This window comes from Rhamphochromis sp. 'chilingali' (genome assembly GCF_963969265.1).
Source record: "Rhamphochromis sp. 'chilingali' genome assembly, chromosome: 3".
Classification (NCBI taxonomy): Eukaryota; Metazoa; Chordata; class Actinopteri; order Cichliformes; family Cichlidae; genus Rhamphochromis; species Rhamphochromis sp. 'chilingali'.
Window position 1 is genome coordinate 25,602,900 of NC_137931.1, and position 10,630 is coordinate 25,613,529.

Genomic DNA, 10,630 nt, shown 5'->3' on the forward strand with positions numbered 1-10,630 from the left:
CGTGGTATTACATGGTCGATCAAAATCTGGTGGAACTTTTCTACATTCATAATTTGATTAATTTGGATAAGAGCTCCAACAACACTGGCTGAAATCCATCCTCAAAGCACGGTAGAGTATCCACGCTGTGTTAAAGACGGCTATAGACATTCACTGTTGTATCTCTCTTCGGACCTCTTCCATGCATATTTCAAATTTGGATTCATTACTCCATAAGACATATTACAGCTGATTTCTTTTTCCAGTCAATTTCTTGTGTAATTTGGCACACCTCAGTCTTATTTTTCTCTGTTCTCCTTCCTTAAGAATGGCTTATTAACAGCCACCCTTCCAACTCAGATAACTTTTGATGAGGTTTCATGAAATGTTTACAGCACTTGAGTTACTCGCCACGGCCATCCTAAATGCTAAGAACACTAAACTTTAATTCTAAATTACGTAATTAACGTTAACCAGAAAAAACAAGCCAAAGTCGAAATGTTGCTGAGCTGACCTGTGGTATGCTATGTCTTCTAAAGCACGTATAATGTAAACAGAACTGGTCTTTGCACAGAAGCCTGTGGAGCTTCATAATTAACCTCAGTGTGTGAAGAGGACTCTCCATTTAATAATAGCTGTAATAAAATGTTCTGGCCGACGGTGTTAAACGCTGCACTTGGGTCTAGCAGGGAAGATTTCAACTTTTCAATATGAATGAAGGCTGAAAACTGATTAGATTAATGTCTGATGATCTTTTCTGTGCTTCTTCAAGTTTGTAACACCAAACATATTAAAGGATGATGTAAGGCTCACAGGAAGAGTTTAATTAGACACACATTTACTATTTTTCTTTATACTCTTTCTTTCTTGACATGTTTAATATGATTACTATCAGAGGAGAAAATGAACCTTGTGTAGTCTAAAAACTTTTTTATTTAATCAAACTGTAATGTTGTTGAACTCTGACGGACGTGTCTTTTAATCTTGTCAACAAATCCTTAATCATCTAAATCTGCCATTTATCATCTTGTAAAATGTTCCCTCTGCTTCTGTTGCACATCTCCCCGGACACTCTCTGCTTCACCAGCCCTGTGCAGGTGGTCCAACCCCTGCCTGCCTCCTTAAACTGGGGTGTTTAAATCTCTTTACCTCTGTTGTGAACTTCACACAAAGTTTGTGGTAACAAAATCAAACTGACGAGGATCTCGTTTGAAAAACACACACACTCACGAGACAAAATAAAAACAGACTGCTCAAAGCAAAAGCAGAGCCCTCACAGCTGGTAGTACAAACACAGTGACAACATGCGTATTAGATACCCTCAGTGCCAAAAGCATAAATATGAAAAAATGTGATCACCAAGAATATCCTAAAAATGGCATTGAGGTGGGTGTTACAGTAAAGAAAAAAAAAAGTAGCCAAATTTTCATCGGAAAATGTTGAATTTTAGTAAAAACAATGCTCTGTAGTTTGATACTGTCGTTACAGACAAAGCAGATGTTTAAAGCCTTTGGACGCACATTTGAAATGCACTCATTCTCCTTATCAGCTGGAAACATTAAAGCCGTAAAATGACTTTTTCAAACGGATAAAAACTATTGAACAGCAGCAATGTTGAGCCTGTTCCAAAATTTGAATGTACATGTGTTGAAGGTGCGGGTCTTGTTGAATTATTAAACATACTTTCTTTAATTTTTCGAGCCACAAAAACAACAACTTTTAATTTTCTTCTGCTTGAGTCTCGGCCTCGGGTAGCTCTACTTATCATTGCTCAGTCAGTCGTCTGTTTGTGCTACTTTTTTTCAAGGAGCAGTGGATTATTGGTAAGGGTGACTTTATGTGTTTAGCTACTTAAGTGGAAGTACTGTGGAAAGTTTTACCTTACATACATAGATCTACCAGTACAGCTTCTGAGGTAACTGTTTACAAAATGTTATAATCTATTCAAAGGTTCTTTGCAATTTTACATTGATAAACATTATCCTTAACACATTTGGCCCACATAAAGTACTATGGCCATCACACTGTCATTTAGAATTGTTTAAATAACTCGTGTCTTAAGTCCTTCCATCAAACAGAAAATTTAAAAAAAAAAAAACATGGTTCACTTTTATATCACAAAATGTTAGAAATATAAGCCGTTCATAACAACCTGAAAGGTTGGGAGTTTAAAATGCAAACCGATGGAAGCAGAAGTAGAAGACTATAATGTCTCAGAGCACACGGTGTCTATTAATGTGTAGACATGTATAAATAAGAGCTTAATAAAGATGCTTAATTTCTTAAGAAATAAACAGGTGGAGTGATCTTTATCAAAAGTGGATGTTGCATCTGTGGCTAAACCACTGTACCCAAAAAAACTTTAAAAATCTACTGTGTGTGAGGCTGTGTAAGTAAAGCTTGCCCTTCACACCTGCGTGTAATAAACCATTTGTTGGGGGTTGTGGATTTGGCACCTCAGCATTGTGAAAGTGGGGAAACATGTTTCTGGCTGTGCATAAGATTCCTCCTTACAACTTAGAATCTCAGTTCTAAATGAAATTCAGATGTTTTTTTTAAGTATGGCTAATGTATTAATTGACTTCTAAGGCGCACACACACACACACACACACACACACACACACACACACACACACACACACACACACACACACACACACACACACACACACACACACACAAGAACAACACAGAGAAGAAGAAGAGGGGGTCGTTTTACTACACATCATAAAAACGCAATCATTCATCTTCCAACTGTATCTTTCTGTTCTGGCTTTAGAGTCATAGGTTGTTTACTGAGCCGTACTTTGGGAGTCATACTGTTGTGATACTGAGGAGAAAAGGGTAAGGTTTGATAGACTAAACCCTTACACACATAACTTGAAAAACCTAAAGAGTGTGTGAGACTGCTAGCTGTGTTGTTCAGCATTAAACTCATCTACAAATGTGTTAGTAAAGAGCGACTTGTACTTCTGTCCCATTAAGCAACGGTTTAACAAATTTCACTGCAAACTATAAAAGGAATCTGGATTTATATAGAACATAGTAGTGATGGATTAAGTGCAGGAAACACTAGTATAAGGTGTCTATTGAACAAATCTCCTTCAGCGTTCAAAATGACCAAAGTGAGGCCTACAGGCGTTTCTCTCGGTTGGTTGTGTTCAGGGAAAAAGCAGCTAAATACACTGAGACTGCTCCGCATTGTTAGCGAGTTAACTCTGGATATCTGTAGGTTTTGTCAAACTTGGAGTGAACAAAAGCAGAAAAACAGTAAAAGATGCAGACAGTGAAAGTCTGGTTTATTTCATGAACACAATGAAACATTTTACAGTCCACAGAGCAAAGTAGCATACATGATAAATAGATACACATAACATGAGAAGTAAAACTCGTCGTCTTACCACATGTTATATTCTGTAAACTTAAAATAACCACAGAAATTAGAGTTTAGTGTTTTAAAGTCATTATTAAAAACATGAGTCAACATTACTGAAGTGACGCTTTAACGATGCGTCTTATCACCGTGTTTATGATGATAAAACATGTTCTCTCGTTAGTAGATGTCAGCGCTGTCACTTGTCATGAAAATGTCCAGAGCCAGGGTTCCTCTTTAATTACCATTGATCATTAATAGGGTCACAAAAGATTTGTCACATTATCCCCATAAACAAAATTGCTTTTATAGAAATCATTGTGATACAAATATTTAGATTCTTGATTCACAATGTGCACGAACTCAAAATCTTTAGAGGTTCATATTTATAAAGTATCGCAAATAATACATTTATACCATTGTATGAGCTACACTTCTTGTAAAAACTGATTGAAAAAAGCTCCTGTCGTGACCTTCCTTCTGTGAGGACACACACACACACACAGAGAGAGAGAGAGGGGGAAGATCATTAGGATTGGAGGCGTTTTTGGATTTTCACTTATTGTTGGCTTTACAGTCACATAAAATTCATTCCAATTTTTTTGCCTTTGCTTCAATTAAGGTGTTTCTTTAAATCTACAGCAGCTTCCTTTTCAAAAAGTTTACTGACATAGTAAGGAAGTAGCTAGGGAACTCAGTAAGTATGAGCAACAACAGCTTAGGGACTGTTTCTACAATAAAGAGGAATTCATCATCATCCGCAGTTCATCAAAAAAAAAAAAAAAAAAAAAAAAAAGTGCCATTAAAAACAATTCAGCAGATCCTCAAAGTATGGATACAATCTGTTTTCAGCTGTAGAGGTACGCTTCACGTACTTATCAACATGCAGTTTAGAGGCTTGCATTAGAGTGCTTTGGTACTTGGGCCTCTTTTATTTAGCACGGTTATACCATTGTGTATTTAGCTATATAAATATGCTCAAGAGTCTATTGTATGTTTGTCATGCAATTAAAAATTCAAAAATATAATTTTTAAATCAGTAACTTTGCAAATTTAGAGGAAATGTTTTTGGATAACAAATATGTCACATTTTCAACAGGGTTTGAATAATCAGCGTTAACACAGAGACATTTATGCGCTGGGTATAACAGACATCCTTACCTTGGAGCAGAGAAACACGGTGTATTGTTGCTTTTCTCTATTGTATAAGCAGCGCCCGACTGTCAGAAACGCTCTGTGCGGGTAGCAAAGTCGGATCCAACGCACATCCAGGAATCCGTGTGAAAGAAAGGTCTCGCTGCAGCTAGGCTCTCAGGATAGTGATTTAAAAATTATATTTTTGAATTTTTAATTGCATGACAAACATACAATAGACTCTTGAGCATATTTATATAGCTAAATACACAATGGTATAACCGTGCTAAATAAAAGAGGCCCAAGTACCAAAGCACTCTAATGCAAGCCTCTAAACTGCATGTTGATAAGTACGTGAAGCGTACCTCTACAGCTGAAAACAGATTGTATCCATACTTTGAGGATCTGCTGAATTGTTTTTAATGGCACTTTTTTTTTTTTTTTTTTTTTTTTTTGATGAACTGCGGATGATGATGAATTCCTCTTTATTGTAGAAACAGTCCCTAAGCTGTTGTTGCTCATACTTACTGAGTTCCCTAGCTACTTCCTTACTATGTCAGTAAACTTTTTGAAAAGGAAGCTGCTGTAGATTTAAAGAAACACCTTAATTGAAGCAAAGGCAAAAAAATTGGAATGAATTTTATGTGACTGTAAAGCCAACAATAAGTGAAAATCCAAAAACGCCTCCAATCCTAATGATCTTCCCCCTCTCTCTCTCTCTGTGTGTGTGTGTGTGTGTCCTCACAGAAGGAAGGTCACGACAGGAGCTTTTTTCAATCAGTTTTTACAAGAAGTGTAGCTCATACAATGGTATAAATGTATTATTTGCGATACTTTATAAATATGAACCTCTAAAGATTTTGAGTTCGTGCACATTGTGAATCAAGAATCTAAATATTTGTATCACAATGATTTCTATAAAAGCAATTTTGTTTATGGGGATAATGTGACAAATCTTTTGTGACCCTATTAATGATCAATGGTAATTAAAGAGGAACCCTGGCTCTGGACATTTTCATGACAAGTGACAGCGCTGACATCTACTAACGAGAGAACATGTTTTATCATCATAAACACGGTGATAAGACGCATCGTTAAAGCGTCACTTCAGTAATGTTGACTCATGTTTTTAATAATGACTTTAAAACACTAAACTCTAATTTCTGTGGTTATTTTAAGTTTACAGAATATAACATGTGGTAAGACGACGAGTTTTACTTCTCATGTTATGTGTATCTATTTATCATGTATGCTACTTTGCTCTGTGGACTGTAAAATGTTTCATTGTGTTCATGAAATAAACCAGACTTTCACTGTCTGCATCTTTTACTGTTTTTCTGCTTTTGTTCACTCCAAGTTTGACAAAACCTACAGATATCCAGAGTTAACTCGCTAACAATGCGGAGCAGTCTCAGTGTATTTAGCTGCTTTTTCCCTGAACACAACCAACCGAGAGAAACGCCTGTAGGCCTCACTTTGGTCATTTTGAACGCTGAAGGAGATTTGTTCAATAGACACCTTATACTAGTGTTTCCTGCACTTAATCCATCACTACTATGTTCTATATAAATCCAGATTCCTTTTATAGTTTGCAGTGAAATTTGTTAAACCGTTGCTTAATGGGACAGAAGTACAAGTCGCTCTTTACTAACACATTTGTAGATGAGTTTAATGCTGAACAACACAGCTAGCAGTCTCACACACTCTTTAGGTTTTTCAAGTTATGTGTGTAAGGGTTTAGTCTATCAAACCTTACCCTTTTCTCCTCAGTATCACAACAGTATGACTCCCAAAGTACGGCTCAGTAAACAACCTATGACTCTAAAGCCAGAACAGAAAGATACAGTTGGAAGATGAATGATTGCGTTTTTATGATGTGTAGTAAAACGACCCCCTCTTCTTCTTCTCTGTGTTGTTCTTGTGTGTGTGTGTGTGTGTGTGTGTGTGTGTGTGTGTGTGTGTGTGTGTGTGTGTGTGTGTGTGTGTGTGTGTGTGTGTGTGTGCGCCTTAGAAGTCAATTAATACATTAGCCATACTTAAAAAAAACATCTGAATTTCATTTAGAACTGAGATTCTAAGTTGTAAGGAGGAATCTTATGCACAGCCAGAAACATGTTTCCCCACTTTCACAATGCTGAGGTGCCAAATCCACAACCCCCAACAAATGGTTTATTACACGCAGGTGTGAAGGGCAAGCTTTACTTACACAGCCTCACACACAGTAGATTTTTAAAGTTTTTTTGGGTACAGTGGTTTAGCCACAGATGCAACATCCACTTTTGATAAAGATCACTCCACCTGTTTATTTCTTAAGAAATTAAGCATCTTTATTAAGCTCTTATTTATACATGTCTACACATTAATAGACACCGTGTGCTCTGAGACATTATAGTCTTCTACTTCTGCTTCCATCGGTTTGCATTTTAAACTCCCAACCTTTCAGGTTGTTATGAACGGCTTATATTTCTAACATTTTGTGATATAAAAGTGAACCATGTTTTTTTTTTTTTAAATTTTCTGTTTGATGGAAGGACTTAAGACACGAGTTATTTAAACAATTCTAAATGACAGTGTGATGGCCATAGTACTTTATGTGGGCCAAATGTGTTAAGGATAATGTTTATCAATGTAAAATTGCAAAGAACCTTTGAATAGATTATAACATTTTGTAAACAGTTACCTCAGAAGCTGTACTGGTAGATCTATGTATGTAAGGTAAAACTTTCCACAGTACTTCCACTTAAGTAGCTAAACACATAAAGTCACCCTTACCAATAATCCACTGCTCCTTGAAAAAAAGTAGCACAAACAGACGACTGACTGAGCAATGATAAGTAGAGCTACCCGAGGCCGAGACTCAAGCAGAAGAAAATTAAAAGTTGTTGTTTTTGTGGCTCGAAAAATTAAAGAAAGTATGTTTAATAATTCAACAAGACCCGCACCTTCAACACATGTACATTCAAATTTTGGAACAGGCTCAACATTGCTGCTGTTCAATAGTTTTTATCCGTTTGAAAAAGTCATTTTACGGCTTTAATGTTTCCAGCTGATAAGGAGAATGAGTGCATTTCAAATGTGCGTCCAAAGGCTTTAAACATCTGCTTTGTCTGTAACGACAGTATCAAACTACAGAGCATTGTTTTTACTAAAATTCAACATTTTCCGATGAAAATTTGGCTACTTTTTTTTTTCTTTACTGTAACACCCACCTCAATGCCATTTTTAGGATATTCTTGGTGATCACATTTTTTCATATTTATGCTTTTGGCACTGAGGGTATCTAATACGCATGTTGTCACTGTGTTTGTACTACCAGCTGTGAGGGCTCTGCTTTTGCTTTGAGCAGTCTGTTTTTATTTTGTCTCGTGAGTGTGTGTGTTTTTCAAACGAGATCCTCGTCAGTTTGATTTTGTTACCACAAACTTTGTGTGAAGTTCACAACAGAGGTAAAGAGATTTAAACACCCCAGTTTAAGGAGGCAGGCAGGGGTTGGACCACCTGCACAGGGCTGGTGAAGCAGAGAGTGTCCGGGGAGATGTGCAACAGAAGCAGAGGGAACATTTTACAAGATGATAAATGGCAGATTTAGATGATTAAGGATTTGTTGACAAGATTAAAAGACACGTCCGTCAGAGTTCAACAACATTACAGTTTGATTAAATAAAAAAGTTTTTAGACTACACAAGGTTCATTTTCTCCTCTGATAGTAATCATATTAAACATGTCAAGAAAGAAAGAGTATAAAGAAAAATAGTAAATGTGTGTCTAATTAAACTCTTCCTGTGAGCCTTACATCATCCTTTAATATGTTTGGTGTTACAAACTTGAAGAAGCACAGAAAAGATCATCAGACATTAATCTAATCAGTTTTCAGCCTTCATTCATATTGAAAAGTTGAAATCTTCCCTGCTAGACCCAAGTGCAGCGTTTAACACCGTCGGCCAGAACATTTTATTACAGCTATTATTAAATGGAGAGTCCTCTTCACACACTGAGGTTAATTATGAAGCTCCACAGGCTTCTGTGCAAAGACCAGTTCTGTTTACATTATACGTGCTTTAGAAGACATAGCATACCACAGGTCAGCTCAGCAACATTTCGACTTTGGCTTGTTTTTTCTGGTTAACGTTAATTACGTAATTTAGAATTAAAGTTTAGTGTTCTTAGCATTTAGGATGGCCGTGGCGAGTAACTCAAGTGCTGTAAACATTTCATGAAACCTCATCAAAAGTTATCTGAGTTGGAAGGGTGGCTGTTAATAAGCCATTCTTAAGGAAGGAGAACAGAGAAAAATAAGACTGAGGTGTGCCAAATTACACAAGAAATTGACTGGAAAAAGAAATCAGCTGTAATATGTCTTATGGAGTAATGAATCCAAATTTGAAATATGCATGGAAGAGGTCCGAAGAGAGATACAACAGTGAATGTCTATAGCCGTCTTTAACACAGCGTGGATACTCTACCGTGCTTTGAGGATGGATTTCAGCCAGTGTTGTTGGAGCTCTTATCCAAATTAATCAAATTATGAATGTAGAAAAGTTCCACCAGATTTTGATCGACCATGTAATACCACGTAGTGTCTGATTGGCAGCAACTTCATTTTTCAGTACGACAATGATCGCAAACATACTGCCAATGTAGTCAAAGTATGCCTGGATGAAACAACGCATCAGTCATGGATTGATCTCTCCAGGGTTCGAACCTCAAGATAATCGAAGCAGTGTGGGATCATCTTGACAGAAAACAAAACAAAAGGCAGCCAGCATCCAAAGAAGAGTCTCGGATGTCTTTCAAGAAGCCTGCAGAACTAAGAAATTACAAGAAAGCTTACCTATTAGAGTTTAAGCTGTGTTGAAGAATGAAAGGCAGCTTTAACTGGACAAAAGGGGAAAAAAATCCCACATTGACAGCTAACTCAAGAGACAAAAAGCATTAGAACTCAAGTCATTACCTTACTTAAGGATAAATAAGTTAATTAATTACATTAATGCATAAGCAGAAAATAACCTACAGTAACTGCTTTGCGATATGGAAGTGCAAAAGACAACTGAAAGGGAGGATAGTTTCTATATATGTGGTTTCTATTAAGGGACAGAGGAACGATAAGAAACGATAAGAAATCAAGGACAAGGAGTGTGGTGTAGATAAGTGAGGAAATCCGATCATTACTACAAATTTAGTTGAAATTTAAATATTTTAACTATGGTGCCTCCTGTGAGGGCTGTCTGTTTTCCACATTCTGCAACGGTAAAATACGACTTAGAGGCGGATATTTGTTTTACTTTATGGGCAACAGTTGTTCTTGCTGTTGACAAAACTCGCCTCATGGTTGACTCTGAGAAAAAAACTCTTTCCCACAGAGGGGAATAAACTTATTCGAATATGAGCTTTTTTCCACTAAGACTTGTTTTATGGGGAGATGTACGAAATTATTTACCGGGTTACAAGCAACGATAATATCGGATGTTGACTCCTCAGCGTCATCATTTTCTATCTATTGAGAAAACTTATTGTTAAAGTATTGAAGAAAAAAACTCCTCCTTGACCCGCGGTGTGTGTGTGTGTGTGTGTGTGTGTGTGTGTGTGTGTGTGTGTGTGTGTGTGTGTGTGTGTGTGTGTGTGTGTGTGCCTTCTTGCGAACGCCGTCTGTTTTCCGCATTCTGCAACGGTAAAATACGACTTTGAGACGGATATTTGTTTTACCAAATGGACAATTGCTGTTGACAAAACTCGCCTCATGGTTGACTCTTTCCCACAGAGGGGGGTGCTTTAATAAACTTATTCGAATATGAGCTTTTTTCCCCGCTAAGACTTGTTTTATGGGGAGATGTACGAAATCATTTACCGGGTTACAAGCAATGATAATATCGGATGTTGACTCCTCAGCGTCATCATTTTCTATCTATTGAGAAAACTTATTGTTAAAGTATTGAAGAAAAAAAACTCCTCCTTGGCCCGCGGTGTGTGTGTGTGTGTGTGTGTGTGTGTGTGTGTGTGTGTGTGTGTGTGTGTGTGTGTGTGTGTGTGTGTGTGTGTGTGTGTGTGTGTGTGTGAGTGAAACAAGATCGCCTGTCGCTGGTTTGTTTTTCAGTCTCTCAAAAGGAAAAGTAGTATTCAGTAAGGGATAGTTATTCGTTTTTTAC

General features: G+C 37.1%; 1 long non-coding RNA gene across 1 annotated transcript; it reads right to left on the reverse strand.

The window, feature by feature from the left end:
* Window positions 1–2,587: 2,587 nt before the first annotated feature.
* LOC308394246 lies at window positions 2,588–4,665 on the reverse strand. The gene is made up of 2 exons (XR_013971141.1): window positions 4,515–4,665; window positions 2,588–3,833 (listed from the first exon to the last, which is right to left on the reverse strand). It is a non-coding gene; the product is annotated as an uncharacterized lncRNA (long non-coding RNA).
* Between the last annotated feature and the right edge of the window lie 5,965 nt (window positions 4,666–10,630).